Source organism: Mesoplodon mirus, assembly GCF_964341445.2.
Source record: "Mesoplodon mirus genome assembly, chromosome: 8".
Classification (NCBI taxonomy): Eukaryota; Metazoa; Chordata; class Mammalia; order Artiodactyla; family Ziphiidae; genus Mesoplodon; species Mesoplodon mirus.
The window spans coordinates 75,144,123-75,165,895 of NC_138984.1; the positions used below are offsets into that span (position 1 = coordinate 75,144,123).

The following is a 21,773-nucleotide window of genomic DNA, read 5'->3' on the forward strand; positions in this document are numbered from 1 at the left end:
ACAGCATACATCATGTCTCTTTCCTTACTGAGTATCAATACTATAACTAAGGTATACAAAACTAAAGATAATTAAATAAGAGAGAGAAAGGCAGTATATAAATTGTTTGAAGAATGTGTCTTAGAAAATCACCTCAGGGCACATATCGGCTGATTCTAGAATTCTTTCCTCCCATAATTCTGCTTCTGTCATTCAATCAGCTAACAAATATTTATTGAGCATTATGTACTTTATTTCTAAGTATATATACTCAGGTCTCTTGAACACAAATTAGTTTTATATTCTTTGAGTAAATTATAGTAGAAACATTATTGTCTTTAGTTAGAGAAATACGAACCTGAATCCCAGTTACGACCATAACTAATTATGTCAACTTGGAGCAGTTATTTAACATCAGTAAGACTAAGATAAAATGATACTTGGAAACTGTCTGGCACATAATTAGCCTTCATTATTAATTCTCCCTTAGAGGACAGGAATTGAGAGGTGAAAGAAATCATAAGAACAGATCTAATATATGTTTGTTCTAATGGTCACCGTTGAACACTGTGTGGGTTCACCTGTTTACTGAGAAGCAACAGGTCACAAACAGAGCTAACAAAACTGATAGAACCATGACTGCATTTGGAAAGGGTAAAATCACATCCCTCAAACACAGTAGGCATTTAGTTATCATCTGCTGAAATAATAAAGTAAAGAACAATTTCAGGTCACAGAATTTCAAGCTTATAATTTCTTAAATATTTCTTAAATTTGGTAGTCAAAACATTTCTCATTGATTTTAAGGTAAAGGAAAAAAATCCTTACCTTATTCTACTATGTTCTATATTTTCTGGTTGTTAATTTCAAACCATAATCTTTGATCTCTGTACTCTAGTTACGCTGAGTAACTTCTTTCCTTTGAAGTACTATGTTCTTTACCCATTTACCTATGTAGTTACCTTTACTGGAGTTCTTTATTTCTTCATATGGCTTTTAGTTACTGTCTAGTGTCCTTTCATTTCAGCCTGAAGAACTACCTTTTTCATTTCTTGTAGGGGAGGTTTACTAGCAACAAATTCCCTGTCTTAAATATGTTTAAAATTGTTAAAAGAAACCATGGACAAAGAACAAAAGGAAACACAGAAAATGATGTATGAACAAAATGAGAATCTACACATCCAACAAGCTCAATATACTTCATGTAGGAGAAACTCATAGAGAATCATGCCAAGATACATTATAGTCAACCTGTTGAAAGACAAAGATAGAATCTTGAAAGCAGCAAGAGAGAAGCAACTTGTCATGTACAAGAAGTCTTCAATAAAATTAACAGCCAATTTCTTAACAGAAAGCATGGAGGCCAGAGGCAGTGGGATGACATATTTAAAAGAAAAACAACTGTTAACCAAGGATTCTATACCTGGCAAAACTATACTTTGGAAAAGAATGAGAAATTAAGACATTCCTAGATAAATGAAATTAATGAGATAAATATTAATAGCACCTGGCACCAATGCAAAAAGAGAAGCAGTGTAGCATAGTAAAGACACAGGCTCCATGTCAAACTGCCTGGATTTGAACCCTGAACTTCACTGATTAATAACCATGTGACCCTGGGCAACTTGCTTAACCTCTCTATAACTCAGTTTTCTCAAAAGTAAAATGAGGATACCTCCCTCATGAAGCTAGGAAGATGAAATAAGTTAAAACAATAAACTCATAAAAGGGTGCCTAGTATATAATTAAGCACTTAAATGTTGACTATCACCACCACCACCACCACCATCACCATCATCACTTTTATAGAGGTTCTAGAAATGTTAGTTTTTATTCCCCTGAACCTCCCACATCTCTGTGAAACAAACACTGAATATTGAGAAACTATGACACAATAGTGATCTTTTTTTGTAGGAGAATTATGGTTAGTAAAATCATGAAATTATATTTTATTTGTAATAATGACATCAGGCTAAATGCTTTGTTACCCCCTTTAGCAAATTCTCTTTCATCAGAGGTGCCAAGTAAAAAGAAAATAAGTGACTGGTGAATGCACTTTTATTCCTCAAGCTCAGCCTTTGACAAAGATGCTTATGCTTCTTGGCACAGACTTGTGTTACATCAACAAACAGCCCAATACTACTATCATATCTAAGATAATTTCTAACAACAATACTTTAATATTAAGTATTTAGTGTATACATTTCTTTGTCTTATAATATTTTAAAAGCGATTGTTTGAATCTGGACTCAAATATGATCCATACGTTAGAACCGGATGATATTTATTTCTCTCTAGTCCCCTTTAATCTGTAACTGCTCCTACCATATCCCCATGCCAGGCTTTTTTTCCATTAATATTTTCAGTTGAAGAAAATAGATCTTCTGTCTTTTAGAGTTTCCCAGTCTGGACTTTCCTGACTTTATGCCCCTGGTGTCATTTAATGTCCCTCTATCCTTACTATTTCTTGTAAACTAGGCTCAATCATATTCAATTTTTTTCTTTTTTTAAGCTGGATAGACAGCTTCATGGGTACTTTTGTTAGCAAATTCATGTTTTCTTACCTAAAATATGAATGATAAATAAAGTTATTAAGGAGATTGAGTTACCACAGATCAAATGCTTAGATTAGTACCTGGCATAGAGCAAGCACTCCATAAACAGTAGCTCTTATTACTACACTGCATGTAGAGAATCAACAGAATTTGAAGTCAGATTAGATAGATGAGAGTTTTTGAAGAAGTTAACTAACATTTCTAGCTTGAATGGCTGAGTAGATGTTGATATCACTGATCAATACAGGGAATACATAAAGAGGGAAAGGTTTCTGGGAAATTGGAAGAGAATGAGTTCAACTTTTAGACATCCTGAATTACTGCCTGTGGGATGGCCAGGTACAAATGTCACATACAGAGCTGGAAATAGGGAGTCTAAAATTTAAAGAGAGGTCTGTGGGCAGGAAATAAAGATCAAATGTTGACAGGAAAGGGAGCTCAGTGAAGGTCACAGTTGTCATAAAAGATTACAAGACCACTTGAAGAATGAATTGGCACTGGAGAAAGAAAGGTAACAGCACTTCAAGAAAAGGAAATGATATTCGGGAAAAGACATGTAGACAAAATCATTACTACATGTTGTGGTTATAAGACTGTTCTGACTAGCAAACAAACTGTGTTGGAAAAATAGATGGAAATGAAGTTACATGGATAGAACAAGGCTAACTCTGAATGGTTTTGAAATTTAGGGATAGGTAATTCAATTTTTTTTTTAAAGATAATTTTATGAAAGTTTATTTTATTTATTTATTTATTTATGGCTGCATTGGGTCTACATTGCTGTGTGTGGGCTTTCTCTAGTTGCGGCGAGCAGGGGCTACTCTTCTCACTGCAGTGGCTTCTCTTGTTGCAGAGCACAGGCTCTAGGCACGTGGGCTTCACTAGTTGTGCCACGCGGGATCAGTAGTTGTGGCTCGGGGGCTCTAGAGAGCAGGCTCAGTAGTTGTGACGCACGGGCTTAGTTGCTCCGTGGCATGTGGGATCTCCCCGGACCAGGGCTCGAACCTGTGTCCCCTGCATTGGCAGGCATATTCTTAAACAACGCGCCACCAGGGAAGTCCTGGTAATTCAATTTAAATAAGAAATAGGAATGCCCTGAAGAATTTAGCAAGACAACTGAACTCTATATTGTGTCAATGTTATACAAAAATCTACCATAACAGATCGGAAAAGTAGAAAATGTAGTTGCCATATTATTCTAGAAGATTTAAATTTATGCCAGTCTTACTTCTGGCCAAGCTAAAGGGAACACTCCCTAGGCACTGTGGCTTCAGGCCAATACCCAAAAGGAGTGAGATGGTGTCTTTAGTACCTTCCCATATCCCTCTCCATTCCCTTCTCTTTTCTCTCCTCTTCCCTGGGAAACCGATGCTCTCAAGCTGCCCTAACTATATAAAACTACGTTTTTGCAATCATGCACTGTCATGCTCCCTGAAGCACTCTTGTTACATCTCCACATTCAGTTCTAGCCTGCCATGAAACCTTCATTCTCCCACTGGCACCCTACAGATCCTTTGATTATCTAATTAAAGTAATTCATACAACACTGAAAGTGACCAAAATCCTACAGGACATTTAATTTAAAAATAGGAATTTGTTAACTTATATGAATTTCAAATTGTTAAAATGTATATTGCCTATATTGTTTTCTATATATTTACCCATTCTAGTTCAATTGAACAGATTATCCACACTAAGAGGCACATTTGCATAGGCCAGTTTTTTGCATAAACATCTGCTGTGCCACTACTGGGGATAAGGCATTTTAATAGACTCTAAAGGGACTGCAAGAATTAATAAAACATAATCTATGGCTTCACTAGACTGTAAGGACTTTACAATCTAATAGTTGAAACAGCCAAACACACAACTCATCTCATATGGCAGATAAAGGCTCTATAAGAATGTTTCTGAAACTTAGGTTATGTATAAATCCTCATAAAGGGAGAAAAAAATGTATTGTGGACACGTGTTGACACGTTAATTAAATTATTATGTTACTGAAATACCTAGAAAAGTAAAACTATGGATAAGGATAAACTCTTCTTCTTGCTTGCAGATCTTATTCAAAAATAGTATCGAAACAAATTTACAAAGTGTGCACATAAAAGCTACAAAACTAATGGATTTCTAATTGTTATCAATATGATGTTTTTGCTAAAATAAAATCATTGTACTCAACATGAATATGGTACTGACTGCTATTTCCCCATTAGTTTCCAGTTACCTTTGAGTTTGGCATGTGTATCTTATGGTCTAGCGTTCACTGAACAATTTAATATTCCACCATTTCTTTCTACTCAAACTACTACAAAGCTATAATTTAGTTCACTCTGATGTCAACTGGCCTTCACTTGGTACAAATGAACCATTTGTACATATCAAATCTAGTTTTGTTCTTTTCTTATTAAACTGACATAATTAAATACAATCATAGCCCTGAAAGTCGATGGCAGTGACTGTTTATAAGGTAAGCATCCCAGATGATCCAAGAATATTTCTTTTACATTAATGTTGAACTTTGTAAATTCTTATAGCAAACTCTCTCTCTCCCCCACAGAGAATATATCTACATACTCAGGAGGTCCAAGGACTCCAGTGTTGAAGAACAATGCTGTGATAGAAATAACAAATACTAGACAGGCAGAAATGATGGGGAGAGTAATTCCAACTGCAGAGGTTTCATGGAAGAGGCAACATTTGAGGGGAGCTGTGATATTTGAGTTTAGTGCCAAGTGTGTATGATCAACACTGAAAAAATGAAACAAACTAGAGTAAAAAAGGACACAGGAATATTCATTGGTAAAGGCAATAAAGAGACAATAATTATGAATTTTATGAACAAAAGTTGAGGACTTTTTCCTAAGAAAGAAAATCAGATAATAAAATTGCAAGTATTATAAAAATAGATGGCATACTTTGCACATGGAAAAGTTTACACATACTATCTTATATTATGATGGAAATGTACCTATTGATGCAATGTTTTTTAAATATACTCACATAAGGAGAGCATCAGGAATATTTGTATTAGTCAGATTTTTTAAAACATCTATGACATGCTAATTTTAGGTATCCTTTTGATGAATACAATAAGAATTTTTCCATTTATATCAAAATATTTTCTCCTCCAGTTTTTCATTTGTGTATTTATAGAAAAGGAATGAAGAGTCAAATATCATAATCCCATAACTCAGTCTATAACACCCTCTTCTCATCCCTAAAACAGTTTCTGTAGACTGTACTTGTAGTTTGTCTACTCCTTGACTAACATTTCAATGAATGTACATCTCACAGCAGATGTGTGCATTGATGTTCTAGAAAGTGTGAGGGGAAAAGAATAATGTATTAACCAGATTAACTTTCAAGTCACTTTAATTCATAAAATACTGACCTAGTGGTCTAGGTGCTAGACTCTTTTGCTGATTACAATTAAAAAACACCAAACCAAATTAGAAAATTAGTTTTTCTTTTATATTCTTTCATGCCTCTATAATTATTTCTAAGATATATTAAGGTTACTGTATTTTTTTTAGGTTACTGTATTTTTTATTTTTAGGCAGATTTATTAAATAGTAGCTCATTTAGAGTTATTAGATAAGAACTAATCTTTAAACCAAACAAGTGTGTAACATTATATACTTTTACTTGTTCAAAGAAGTTCAGTTGGGTCTCTGCAGCAGGGTGTCATTTCTATCTATAGGTGCTCATACTAAGAACACCATGCATGCTTTTAGCTGCATTAATGTTAAAACAGTGCAACTTTTTGGTGAGGTGCAATAGGAGATGGAGGCTTCTTTTATCCAAATATACATTTAGGAATAGCAATGGAAATTTGATTTGTATGAAGTAATTTAAATGGCTGCTATACACTAACTTTGAAGATACTCTTCACAATTCAGACTCTAGAAAACAAAATGTTTACTAGTTTATAACTTTAAGATATTAGATTTTTAAAATTTAATATTTTAGATGTATTCATTGGCGTAAATATGGAAATTCTTATATAGACTTTACTTCTGGTTTGATCACTGTTATTATATTTTACCAAAGATATTTTAAATTTGACCATAACTCTCTTTTTGGTATTAGAAAAGTAGAAAAATAAAGGTCAGACAACACATAGCAGACTTGTTCTTAAATGGTTGATTTTTGTACTTTCCAAATAACGACTTAACTACCACACTGGGAAAGACACTTGACTCTTCTGAGTCTCAGTTTAGCCATCTGTAAAATGTAATAATATGTCTTCTAAAATTGTTAAAGGCTCAAATAGAAATCACCTAGTATCTTAATCCGTGAATAAATAAATAATAGTTTTGTTCTTCCTTCCTAAACGCTTGTATAAAAATATATTTCTTTTAAAAATATTTAATGTTAAAACCATAAGTCATATTAAAATTATTAACATTAAAAGAAACTTTGCTAGGTACTTAGCACTTACCAAACTTCTTGGTTTGTAAATTCCTATAAGATCTGACCTTTAGGCTCATTTACTTCCTCAAATTTTACATTTCAACAATATTTAACTAAAATAGTTGCATGTCCCTGAACATATGTTCTTTCCAATCTATATGCCTATTTTCTTTCTGGATTCTCTTCTAACTCATATCTCAAAAATCTAGCCTAAATGTCTCCCCTCTCTTTAAAGACTTCCCTAGTCTCCTCTCCTAGACAGTGAGTGAATCATTCCTTTTTGTATTCTCCTCCTAAAATTGAAGCTATCAAAAAAGTGACAACAGAGTCCAAGAAAAATAAATGAAATGTAAACAAATCAAAGACATTTAAACAATGACATAAACTTTGTAAAATTATCTTGATGTAATCAGGATTAATTTTGGTCACGAGTGACAGAAAGCCAAAACTCAAGTGTCTTACAAGATAGAAGTTTATCTCAGTCAAGTCAAAGATGTAGACAGGTCAGTGCGGGCAGGGTGACACCCTGAAGTGATCAGGGACTTTCCATCTTATTGCTTTGCCCGTTCATAGCTTGTGGTTTCCACTCATTGTCCAATTATCATGCCCACATCTCAGCAAGCATGGAGGAAGGGGGAAAAATAGGGTGTGCCCACCTTCCTTTAACAATACTTTCTTCAAGGTGCACACAGTACTACTGCTTATGTATCTCTAGCCAAAACTCAGTCACATGACCACATTTAGCTGTAAGAGAGACTGAAAGTGATATTTTTATTCCAGGTAGTGATAGGCTGGGAACAAAAGTAGTAGACGGAGAAAATTGATATTAGGGTACAAGAATCAGTCATTGCCATGCTTGTTTATATCTTATCTGTGGTAGGTACCTAACTGACATTTAAAATTTACTATCTAACACCAATATTTCTAATAGTGTGTACACTGTAAAATTATATAGTAATTTCTTCTAAATTTGAATTTTTAAGTTAAATATTTCTATTGGTAGAGATAAATCTCTATGAAATTTAAATAATATTCACAATAAAATTACCAAAGGAAAAAAAGAAATTTTAATAAAAACAGGAAAAGCCACTTTATTTTAAAAGTTGCTTTGTAACAAGTTACTAAATATGAAGCAAAATGTTAAATAAGAATATTTAAAATAAAATATAGCCACTGTATTAATAAAATTACATATAAACAAAACTGCACGTAAGCAAAATTGCATGAATACTCTCAGAGAGGATAGAGGATTTGGGGAGATTTGAGAAGAAAAAAGTCTATGAGTTATTTTATTATACTTCCTACAAATGCCATTCAGAGATTTTTAATCAATTAAGAGGTGATCACGAAACAGAAGTAAAAATTATAATAGAATAAAGCAAAACCAGGTTTGGATCAAGATCTCACACTATGTGACTTTGGGCAAGTAACTTTACAGATAGATGATGATGACTATGACAAGGGGTCAACAGAATTTCCCATGTCAGCCTCTGTGCTGCGCTTTTATTATAAGCATTTTTTGTTTAATATTCACAACACTCCTGAAGTATAAACATTACTCTGCTTTAGAGAAAAAAAAACTGGCTCTTAGACTATGTAACTGACTCAAGATCAAAACAGCTATATAAATATTACAGCACAAACTTAAAGATTTTTCTGACCCAGTTCCTCTTCTTAACCATTATGCATGTTACTTCCCTTCAAATTCTCTGGATGTTGGTTTCCTCATCTGTTATATAAGGGGAATGTAGCACAACCTAAACTTTTCTAAAGTTCATTCTGGCCTTTTAAGATACTGGTATTCTAGTGAGGTCTGACTCTCCCCACCCCAAAAAAGCCCATTGTATCAATAGATCTAATCAGCCTCCTTGCTGGAACTTATGTAAGTCAACAAAATTATCATTATTATATGTAATGTAGAAAGTAAAAATCCATACATTAAAACGTACAGATGAAAGGATCACAATGTGTAAGTAAGGTAAATTTGGATATATCTCTCATCTTTATAGTTGATGTCCTACCCCTCTCATATCAATAAAGGAGTAAACCATAACATTAAACAAGTAAGAGGGAAGAAAGGTAACTAATATTTATAAAAATCCTTTTAAATATATGCATAAATCATTTTCTGCAGATACTGAGGCACAAAGAGGCTGACTTGCTAAAGGTCATATACACAGTATACAGTGGCATCAGTACTTGAACTTGCTCTGGTTCTAAAACCTATGTTCTTTCCTAACTACCCTGCTTCCGGTTCAATTTTGGATATGCATGTATTAATATCCTTGTTTCAATTTTAATATAAGAAAACTAAAGATACTAATTAATTTAGTTCTTTCTGGGGTATTTATGATTACTAGCAACATTTGCTAAATACTCATTTGCTGAGTACAATTGGAAAATACATATTAAAATATGCAGAATACAAGGGAATATATGTTATCAATTACATAAGAATAATAAAAATTAAGCATCACCAGACTACTAAGGAGGGAGAATCACTTTCAATTAGGATCATTAGGGAAGGCCTCAAAGAGATGATTACATGTATACAGGGCATTAGAAGGGAGGTTTGATTTCATCAGGAGAAACAAAAGCCTGAAAAGGAAAAAGGATATTCTAGGAAAAGGGAATGACATGAATGTAAGTATGGAGACAAAATGTATACTCAAGGTGGAGTATGTAGTTCACATTGTATAGAATGTAGGGTTCTTCTTCTTGAATAATAGGATATTTGTCTGGGAAATATGTTAGAGCCAAACTAAGGAGGGGTCTTGAATACCAAGTTAGAAAGCCTGAATTTGATCTGATAAGAAGTGGAAAGTCACTAAACATCTTCAGGTAGAGAAATAAAAGAATCAGAGCAACGCTTTAATAAAGTTCAACTGAGGATCACATATAGGCTTCAACAGAATTGATGATGGCCAAGAGGAAAAGAGATCATTTAGAAGATCTTGACACTTCAGAGAAATGTAACATAAGGAGTAAAAACAGAAATTCTCCTGAGTTCTGAAAATTTCTGAAGAAAAAAATATACAAGGTATATATTATATATGAATACTCCAGCTCCAGCTCTGAAACAATCTATAATAGCCCCTTTCTAACCACAGCATTCTACTCTTTTAGTTCTTTATCATCTCATTTCACCAGCTTATCTACCTCTGACTAGTCCTTTCTCCATTTTCTCTGAATATATCAGCCCTTCCCTGGCCTCATTTTATTCCAGTCCCATGGTCAACACTTGAACTACTCTCTCAATACTCTCAGCCTGAATCAGTGATGAAATCTACCCTCTTCTTGACTCAAGGAGCTAGAGAAAGCCTCACAACCCGGAGATTATTACACAGGGTTTCTATTATCAGTCACTTATGAAACTCTCAAATGAATACTTCTTAATTTTTAACTTATTTAACATCTGATAATATTGAACACCACCTCTCTTCCTGAAATTCTTGAATTCAGAACAGCTGCAATTAAGTGTTCTCTTAATATTACCCTAAAAATGTACTGAGAGTTAGCATTTTTTAATTAAAAAAAACCTTTTTCATCCAATGCTAATTTTAACTTCCTTGATTATAAAATATCAGATGCAAAACAGAAGGTTACTACAGAAATATGTTAATATTTTGTTGTAAACCATTCATTTAGGGCAATAAAGTTCTGATTAAGGAAAAACAAACAAGCAAAGAGCAACAAATCAGAGATAGCTAAAATGCTCCCTTAGGAAAATGAACATGCCATATACATCTGTAGACTCATGATAAAGCCTTTAAAAATAAAATAAAAGCTGTCTCTGGCCTCTCTGAAAAATGTTAAATTTAACAAATGTACCAGTTTTCCAAAAAAAATGTTAAAACATTAAGATTTTATATACACGGAATAACATTTCTGATAATTACTGCTTCTAATGAACAATTAAAACGGGATTTAAGAAGCAGATTAACTGAGTAAATAATTTACTCAATTTTTTTCCTCTGTTACTTAAAAGGAGTTTTCAAAAATGCTGTAAAATTTCATTACTGCAATTCAGATTTTAATAGTTAGAATTTTCTAATAATGTAGATCAAAGCCTTGGATAGAGTTTTTCTTTAAGTAACATATTTCCTTATACACAGTAGAAATTAACACTTTAAATAAAATTAAAGCGGAAAAGTTCAGTTTCTTAAGAGAACTATCCTTTTCAACAACTCTCCATATTTGGAAGACTGTTTATAAATCATTTAAATATCAATGAAAAATTTAATCAAGAAGTCTAAGAATCCTTTCAATGCTGTTTTCACAGTCTTTCCTTAATATGTGATTACAGTCCCAAGTAATTTTATTTTTGTAATTTTTTTCCTAATGTGAAGTCACCTTAAATGTTTAATGCCATATTTTAATAAAAACAAAAACTAAAAAAGATGATGTTCAGATTATGATTCACACTGAAATGTTAGTATAATTAGGCATATAATTTCAGTTATAAATTAAGTGTAATTTTCATTTAAAATGTTTTAAGATCATTTAAAGAAGTATTTAAATAACTAGAGTGTGAGATGTGAATCATTAAATGTAAACATTCATTTGGCTCTTGAAAGAAAGAATAACAATCTAAAATCACAAATATTTTCTAACTTAATTCTCATTCTCAGAGAAAACGAAACATCCTTAAAAGCTTAATTATCATTTTAGTCTTACTGTGATCAATGTGGTCAGTCTTGTGACATAACTGTTGAGAAATCTGCAATAAGAAAACAGAAATAGCATTCAGCTGAATCATACTTGAGTAAGTAATTTTAGAAACTAAAAAGTTTGTTTAGAATATTTGTCTTTCCTGATGCCATAAGTCATATTTAAATTAATCTAAAATTGTCAGGAAAAGTACAACTGGCATGACACAAATAAGCATAAAACACCTGGAGTTTATTTATAGGTCATTACTTATTATAGTATGGTAAATTATGTTTTGTTATAATCAACAACACCCCAGGGTTAACATAATATAACATATTAGTAAATAAACTATAGGTCATTTGGTTTAGTTTTATTTGTTTTCAAATATTTACCGAGAGGAGAATCACAGTGTCTTAAATATACTACAAAACAAAAGACAGCCAGGTATTGTTTACCTTTTTCTCTATGATTAGATTAGCAGTGCAGTCTATGGCCAGAGCATGATCTACTTATTATCAATTAATAGGAGAAATTGCTTCATGCTAATCCTTAAGAACAGTGTCAAAACTATTAAAGATTGAAAATATCATTGGAAAGGAACTATACACTATAAACCCAGGGGAAATTATAAGTTAAACTATTTCCTAAGCTATATATGAGTTAGAGTTCTGTTTCCTGTCAAATCTAAGCTTTTAGAAATTTCTTAATTAGCAAGGTATGATTTAATTTAAGGTGAACTTTTAAATGTTTAGTGTTAAAAAGTACTACAGGGCTTCCCTGGTGGTGCAGTGGTTGAGAGTCCGCCTGCCAATGCAGGGGACACGGGTTCGTGCCCCAGTCCGGGAGGATCCCACATGCCGCGGAGCGGCTGGGCCCGTGAGCCATGGCCGCTGAGCCTGCGCGTCCGGAGCCTGTGCTCCACAACGGGAGAGGCCACAACAGTGAGAGACCCGCGTACCGCAAAAAAAAAAAAAAAAAAAAAAAGTAATACAATGTTAATGGTGTTTTAAGATTCATAATTAGCTTTCATGTGTTATTTCATCAGATCCTCATAACAATTCCTTCACAGAAGTGGGAAAGAGGTATTTCTCATTATATACTCAGGAAAATAGATATTGGAGAGGATACATGACTTGTCCAAGCACACAGAACTGAGTTTTCCTTGGTTCCTTTATCTCACACCTCCCATCCAATCTATCCTTTCAACCATTCTTCCTCATTCTATCCTTAATTCAAAACACTTATTACTGCTTTTTACCTCACTAGTTCAAGATATTGCTCTCCAATATTACTATTATAGTCTCCCTACTTCTATTCTTAACTTAGCCACAAATATATCAGCTCACAACACTGCCTTACTCAAAACTGTCCAAAGGCTTTTCCATCACTTAGGATAAAATCCATAATACCTACCATGGCCTATTAGTCCCTCTGTCACCTGGTCTCCTGACTACATCTCCTGTCACTCCCTCTCTACTATGTTCCAGTCACCATGACCTTTATGACACTCCCCAAACATACCAAACTTGTCCCTCTTCAGGGCCTTGACATTTGCTGTTCTCTCAGCCTGCAGCTACTGTTCCCCATATCTTTGCAGGACTGGCTTTCTCATTTCATTCAGGTCTGATAACAAATGTCACCTCCTCAGAGAAGCCTTCTCTTCTCACCAGAGACTGTTTTCAGCTGTAAGCTGCATGAGAGAAGATCACTGGAGCACTAGTATAAGAGCTGGAAGCCAACAACTACTCAAGAAGGAGTTGCTGAATGAATGAGTGAACAATTACTTACTGATTTCCTACTGCATCCAGCACTATGCCCAGAGGGATATATAAATAAAAATGCTTACAATTTCTATTTAAGGAAAATATGCATTAACAACTTTGTATACATTTTAAAAGGTCACTGCAGGGAGATTTTGGGAAGCTCGAGAAAAAAAAAAAAGAGGCAAAGCGGGGTTGGTGTGAAAGTGGTTGTAGTGAGTTAACAGGTGTGATACAATGAGGGTCTGGATGGTGCAGATGAGTACAGAGAGAATGGGAAACCCAAGATACATCTTACATGGAGAAACAAGAGGACTTCATGCTAAATTAAGTACAGGAACGAGGACAGCAGAGAAAGATTACCAGGGACACAATGAAAGAAACCTGTAGTTGTAGGGTGGAGTGACTTTTATTTTGGACAGTAAGTAAGCCCAGTGTTACCACAGGCTATTCAAATGGAGACGCTTCTCAACAACGGGTAGATATTGCGATTCAGAATAGTCCAAGGTTTAAAAATCAGTCATATAAAAAGTATAATTCAAGCCAAGAGAGTGGGTGAGTTTACCAAGGGAATGAATATAAAGAAAAGACAAGACTATCCAACAGAATTTGGGGGATACCTATAAATAAGGCTCATGGGAAGCAAGAGAGGTGACACTGTATGGTGTTTTGTTATGTTTTAAGTCCAAGAAATAGAGAAATGGAAAATACACTGAAGGCAAAAGAGGAAAGATTTCTAAGGAGGAGAACGTGTTAGCTTTAAATGATGCATGGAGGCATAAAAGAATATAAGACCGGAAACTTATTCTCTCCAAATTATCTATGTTCCCACCATATCAAATCAGATCAGAAAAAGGCTACATAAATGGAATGCATTACTCTCTGTATCCAAAGACCTGCCTTCAGTGAACTCCTTCCTAGCATTATGCTTTCAACTTCAATCAATACAAAAAAAAACAGGCTTGTGATTGTAAAGAGTCAATAAAAAGGCTTGTGAAAGAAACAAATATACTTTCTATAAAACTCTGTAATTTAAAAAGCTATTAAATATTTTTAAATAGTTACATTCAAATAATATAAGTAACTGAATAAAAAGATAAATGTTCCATTTTATTTTTTATTTTCTTGGACAAAAACAAGATAATTAAGACTAAATCTATAATTTAAAATGCATACTTGATTTAAAGCCCTAATCCTTAGAGTATAAAAGCCTAGTAAAGGCATTCCTTCATCATGGTAGCAATTTTTACACATAACTTACTGGATATTTGGCAAATGCATGAGGAAAAAAAAATACATGAAATTAAGACGACACTAGAGGTTAAAGTCAGACAAATCTTAGGGCTTCTCATAAAAATCCTGGGTGGCTTTTACAATGAAAATGTAATTCTTTAAAATCATCTTGAAACTAGGAAATATATTCAAATCAGACATATAAAAAGTAATATTACATTTTATGAAAACATAATTCAACTAATGTATTGGTTATGTACTTTTCCCCTACCAGACACCATCTTAGTAAATACGCACAGAGAAAATCTCAACTATATTTACCAGTTTACCAACTATATTTACTATGTTTCCAGTAATTAGCATGTAACTATCTCTATTTTTCTTCTTCCTCTGCCCCCAAATGGAAAAAGTCTTTCCTTATCTAATCAATTTTAGCATACTCAAGACTTTACCTTCACTTGACAACCTTACATAAGTTTCAATATATACAACGTAAGGATATTTATCCTACCAAGCTTATTGAAAAGATTCAAAGGAATAAATGAATAAAAAATCTACTGGCTTTTCTCACTCTATTCAATCTGAGCATGGAAATATATGCTAATTAACCCAAAAATTCATTTAAATAGTAAAATATTTAATCATTAATTTATATATCAGTTTAATGTTTTGTCTGTGTTCTATGCTCATTTCAAGGTGTGGTTATATAATAAAAATTATCTCTAAAATTTACATATGAAAAGTAATCTCATAAACCATATGCTACTGGTAGGCTATTTCAGTGTTGCAATATTGGATTGTAGACATGGAAATTCTGTCTTTATCATTCTCTTTTTAGAGAATCACAACTATGCACAATTTGGCATAAGTTTTTAAGGTCAATAACAAACTTTATAAAAATCTAAACATGCTTCTACCATCATCTAGCTATTTCAAATCCTGTCTATTGTTATTATTATTATTATTACTTGGGGAAATTACTTGGTAGGAAAAAAATCACATGCTTCAATAAGCAATACTTTAGGGGGGAAGGATACTTGTAAATAATAGGAATCTATAAAACCGGAGAAACTGGTAAAAATGTGCTCTACCACTAATGGAATACATATCAATATCCATGGGATGTGGGTCCCACAGATAAGGGAAGCCTGACTGTACTATGCTGCTTTATATAAGAGACTTGTGCATCTACAGATTTTGGTACCTGTGGCAGGTCCTAGAATCAATCCCCCACTGATATCAACGCTATTCTATACAGAGCTGTGCAATGGAACTTAATGCAATAATGGAAAAGTTTACTATCTGCACTGTCCGATACCTAGCCCCTAGCCAAATGTGGCTATTGAGTACCTGTAATATGGTTAGTGTGACTAAGGAACTGACTTTTAAATATTAACTAATTTAAATTTAAATTTAAGTATCCACATGCAGCTAGTGACTACCATATTAGCACAACTAGGCATTTCTGAAACTATACTAAGATCAAAGTGTAAATGATCCTCATAAAATATTTGAAAATATATTTTCTCTATTTTTTTTTTAGACATACGGAAAAAACCCTCAACTGTGTTGGGAAGAATATGTTCCATTCAGGAACAGTGCTCTAAATTTGGAGGGAAATTATTTTACCTTCAAATAACTTTCAAGTTTATGTTGGGTGGAAAAGAAGGTTTACTTTATTGCAGAATTCTTAATGTACCATAGTGCTTATAAGAGGAAATAGTCTTAGATTTTGGAGAACTGAGTTTTAAATCTCTTTAAATTTAAATCTAAATCAGCTGGGTAGAAGTGGTTTACTTCATTTATTCATGCACTGTTATGACTAAAACCTCAACAGAACTTAGAAAAAAAAAGACATTTATTTTATTAACAATTTTAATAGTTCTGATCCTTGGGAAACTCTTTTGCCAACAATTATTTTCCCTTTCTTATTATGTTTTAAGAAAAAAACATGAGCAAGCTTTAACAACAAGACAAGAGTTTTATTTAACTAAGCACGTAATATGGTATGTATGAAAGAAGCCTGCCGTCTAGTCTAGAGTGGGCATATAAATGGAAGACTTTATATAACATTAATAGAAGTTTTGTTAAGCAGTTTTGTCAAATTATAAAAACACCAATCAATTTAGATACTTTATCTACAAGCAACAAAGCTCTAAAGTGATAGAAATCATTTCCTGACCCATACAAACAGTTGACTATGTTGGTGTCTGGCTAAAAGTTGTTTTTCTGATTTCATGGGGGGAAGAAATGGAAGGAAAGAAAACAGGCAGCTTGAATTGATAGTTCCAATTCCAAGCAGTATTTTGGTGCATAATACTCACTGAATGCTTTCTGTCCTCAGTTTCCCCTGTAGGTCTAAGCAGGGTATTCAGTAAAATATTATATCTTCCCTTAATGTTCAGAGAAGCTGTGAAGGCTGGAGTTCCAATGATTTCTGCCACTGCACATTAATCCATGCAAATTAATCCAATCCCTCCCAGATACCAAGGGACGACTGTAATTCAACACCTGCTGTTAGAAAATAACCAGAGCCCACTACCTACACTAGAGATACCCAGGAAGTTAAAAAGTGATTACTCTATAGCCTCCCAAGAGAAGTCTAGAAATAAAACAAATGATAGTTTCTCATTTTAAAACACCAAACTTTGTCATATCACAACCTAAAACAAAGTGAGCTTCCCCTTAAGAGAACTGCTTTAAGTATTAAAGAAAACCAAAAGCAGAAACAGAAAAGTTGTACATCTCTTTAAGTTTTTAAAGAGATGATTTACCACGGTTCTAACTTTTTGCCACTCTTTCCAAACTACTACTCTCTTCAGCTAAACTACTTCATACTAAACTACTAAATACTACTTCTGGTAAAACCAAATATAAACAGATGGCATTTAAAAAAGCACTTCTTGGAGAAAACTCTAATTTGAAAAGATACATGCACCCCAATGTCCACAGCAGCACTATTTACAATAGCCAAGACATGGAAGCAACCTAAATGTCCATCTATAGATGAATGGATAAAGAATATGTGGTACATATATACAACAGAATACTACTCACCCATAAAAAGGAATAAAATAGGGACTTCCCTGGTGGCACAGTGGTTAAGAATCTGCCTGCCAATGCAGGGGACACGGGTTTGAGCCCTGGTCTGGGAAGATTCCACATGCCGCGGAGCAACTAAGCCCATGCCCAACAAATACTGAGCCTGTGCTCTAGAGCCTGTGAGCCACAATTACTCAGCCCATGTGCCACAACTACTGAAACCTGCACACCTAGAGCCCGTGCTCTGCAACAAAAGAAGCCACTGCAATGAGAAGCCTGCGCACTGCAACGAAGAGCTGACCCTGCTTGCTTCAACTAGAGAAAGCCTGCGTGCAGCAACAAAGACCCAATGCAGCCATAAATAAATAAATTTATTTTTTAAAAAAAGAATGAAATAATGCCATTTGCAGAAACATGGATGGATCTAGAGACTATCATACTAAGTGAAGTCAGACAAACATGATATGGTATCACTTATATATCTATATAAGTGGAATCTAAAAAAATGATACAAATGAACTTATTTGCAAAACAGAAATAGACCCATAGACATAGAAAACAAACTTATGGTTACCAAACAAGAAAGAGGGGAGAGGGATAAATTAGGAGTTTGGGATTAACAGATACACACTAGTATATGTAAAATAGATAAATATGGTCCTACTGTATAGCACAGGGAACTATACTCAATATCTTGTAATGACCTATAATGGAAAATAATCTATATGTACACTTTGCTGTACACCAGAAACTATCACAACATTGTAAATCAACTATACTTCAATAAAAAATAAATATAAAATAAAATAAAACAGCACTTCTTGTATTATCAGTGATTTTACATTTCTTATAAAATAAAATTACATTTCCATAAATTACTAAAATATATCAATAATTTCACTATCCTTACTACAAAAAGCTGTCATTCCCTCAAAATATATCATATCCTTCATTTGCAACACTTGTCCTTACTGTTCTGTGTGAATGAAACTTCTCTAGAAGAGTTATAATTCCCACAGGTTAACTTACAAATGTTTAGACAACTAACATAAGCCTTACTACAATGAAGTTTAGCTAGAGCTCAGATGGCAACTTTATAATTTTGCTGATAATAAAAACCATGCAAACAAAGCACAACTGGCTATTAAACTTGGTGAATGGTTTTTTAATTTAAGTATATATAAAGCTGTGTGCTTTTCTAAAGTTTACCACCCTATTCTTTCAACAATAATTAGTACCTCTCAAAATCTTTACTCCCTCTTCATGGGTTTCTGCTTTAGAGCCATAAATGGGCATCCAGTAGAGGAAGAAAGTGGTAGCACTGTCAAGAGGTGTTGAAACACTCTTGAGGCTAATATATACACAATATCCAAAAATGAACTAATCACTTGGATGAAGTAATATAATGAAGGGCCTCACTTGAGAAAAATTATATGCTGTTTTGGCTGTATTTTTATTTCTCTAACTATAAGTTTTTTAGGGAATTCAACTCAAATTGTAGCAATAGAGAGGTAAAGCCTTTAGGAATTACTATTAACTAAACTAAAATATATTATTTGAATATAAATTTTGGGGAAATTTTAGTTTTTATCTAAATTAGAGTCCATCTCAGTCTTGTCAACAAATGCCAAATGAATAATTTGCCACTGATAAGACTGCCTTGAAAAAAACCACCTTACTTGAACAGGCTAGCAATCAAGACAAACATAAAGCTCATAGTTTTATAAAGGTTACATGTACCATAGCTAAAAGACTTAAATGAAACTATTCCACTCCAAACCTTCAAAGATCCAGTTCAGATTATGGCTATGAAGACTTGGTGAAGCAATTAAGCAATCTAACAACATACAATCAAAAAAATATATTTCATTAGATATAACAAAGTTGCCATCACTAATAAATACTAGATTTCAGATAGTACACATTCTATTCTTTTCTATTAAAAGAACTTTGCTATGAATATTTAGGGATATTAAGTAATCATTACTACTATTGTACTTTTCCTGAGAATTCTTAGAATGATTTCATTATAAAAAAGAAATCTGGTCTAATGCTGTCAACAGGGACTACATTACCCTGGTCCACTTTCAAAGTTTTGGCATACATGCATAAGATACCTTAGGCAATCTCTTAGTACATCAGTTTGCCATGCCATAATTATCTACTTCACAAGGATGTTGTGAAGTTTTAGTTTATTATGCTTATAAAAATTTTTGAGGTATACAGATGAAAAAGAGGTGTAAGGCTCAGATCCAATCAATTGCTGTGTACTTGATGAAAAAAGATGCCACTTAAAAGCATTTATTAGTAACAACATGGATGAGATGGAGAAGACTTGGGTAGGAATAAGTGGTGATGGCGACAGTGATAGTTTAAAGAAATCAGGAATTTGGTTTTGGCAAAGTACCCAAGTGAAAAGTTTCAGAAAAAAGAAAATGACATGATTGACTGTGACAGTGCTGCTGGGAAAACACTTAACCTAAGGACTGAGACATGACCATTGGATTTAGCTAGATAAACTTCACTGGTGCCCATGACACGAATGTTGTCATCAGAGTGGTGTGGACAAAAGCACTGAATAGGATAAGTAAAGCGGAGAAAGTGCAATGAGTATGTAGAAGCAGCATATATGGACAACTCTTTGAAGGGGTTTTGCTATAAAAAACTGTAGAGAAACAGCACTGTAGCTTGAGAGGGATGTGGGACCTTGAAAGGTTTTTGTATTAAGATGGAGGAATACTACAGCATGTTTATATGCTGATGAGATAGATTTAGGGAAGGAAAAAATGATGATAGGAAAAATTACAAAAGCAAAATCAATGATTACTAAGCACTTAATAAACGTATAAATCTGTCCTTGCTGCTAGAAATGCAAAGATAATAAAGATATGAACTAATTTAATAATTCTATGGAAGCTATATTAAAAATGATAGGGGAAAATACCACATATAATTAAATTAAAAATCCTTTAGAAACAATATTATTTTGTAATAGAGGCTGCCATGTTAAAAATATGAAAGCAATGTTGACATATTTTATGATGTGACAGCAATGTCCTTCTAAGCTATACACATGCAGCTGCACAGTATAAAAATAATGCCATACACAGCTCTTATTTGATTAGGCACAGTGGGGCTTAAATAGGATCAATGTTAGACAGAAAGTACAGCCAGCAATTTCAGAAAACATCTCCACTGTATTTTCCCTTTTCTCTCCTCTGTATTGACCTATTTCCACTTTTGGATTTCCAGCACCATCCTATACTATAACACTCTATTCAAAACAGAAAGCAATTCATATTATCAATCATTTATACAAATGTTTATAATTTCCAAAGTTCCATTCTTTTTGCTTATTATTTCCTACCATTTTCCCCTGCCTCCTCTGTATTGACCTATTTCCACTTTTGGATTTCCAGCACCATCCTATTCTATAACTTATCACCCTATTCAAAACAGAAAACAATTCATATTATCATATTATCAATCATTATATTGATATTATCAATCATTTTATACAATTATCAATCATTTATACAAATGTTTATCAATCATTTATACAAATGTTTATCATTTCCAAAGTTCCATTCTCTTTGCTTATTACTTCCTACCATTTTCCCCTGCCTCCTTAAAAAAGTTAAAACTTAGTTATAAAGAATTTGAAAGTTATAAAGACAGTTACTAATTACATATGAGGGTAAATTAATCTAGATAAGTTTCTCAAACACATTTGCATTTCAGGCTTTTTTCCCTCTAATTATAACATCCTTTATCTCTGTATATTTTTATACCCTGTCCTGTTCTAAAATATGAGGTAATAAACTAAGATGAGGTAAGCTACTAATAAGGTACATAATATCCATAATACAAATAAGAACCTGAGAGTGAAAAAAATAAGATCAGGCCAAGAGGTTAGTTTCAAAACTGCATGCCATAAGGCCCTGTACTCTTTGTTGCTGAAGGATGAAATATGTCTTTGAGTTTCCTGATAACCAATGCAAAGAAGAAATGATTGTCATATGCAGCTTTTGCTTGTATATATTATTCACAGTACTCATAAAATGAAAAGAAATAATTTTCTTAAAGAAAGCACAGCTCTTTTTGTTACTGTGACCTGAGGAAAGTTGTTCTATTG

At 33.3% G+C, this 21,773-nt stretch overlaps 1 protein-coding gene across 18 annotated transcripts in view; it reads right to left on the reverse strand.

Annotated features, from left to right (window-relative positions):
• BAZ2B (bromodomain adjacent to zinc finger domain 2B) overlaps positions 1-21,773 on the reverse strand; it is a 375,589-nt gene that overhangs the window by 197,614 nt on the left and 156,202 nt on the right. For 17 of the 18 annotated variants that reach the window (XM_082629864.1, XM_082629859.1, XM_082629860.1 and 14 more), the window contains one exon: positions 11,628-11,670. The exons of the other annotated variant lie outside the window; for it this stretch is intronic. The gene's annotated coding sequence lies outside the window, so the exon portion shown is untranslated. The remainder of the gene's footprint in view (positions 1-11,627; positions 11,671-21,773) is intronic. 18 annotated transcript variants of the gene reach the window in all.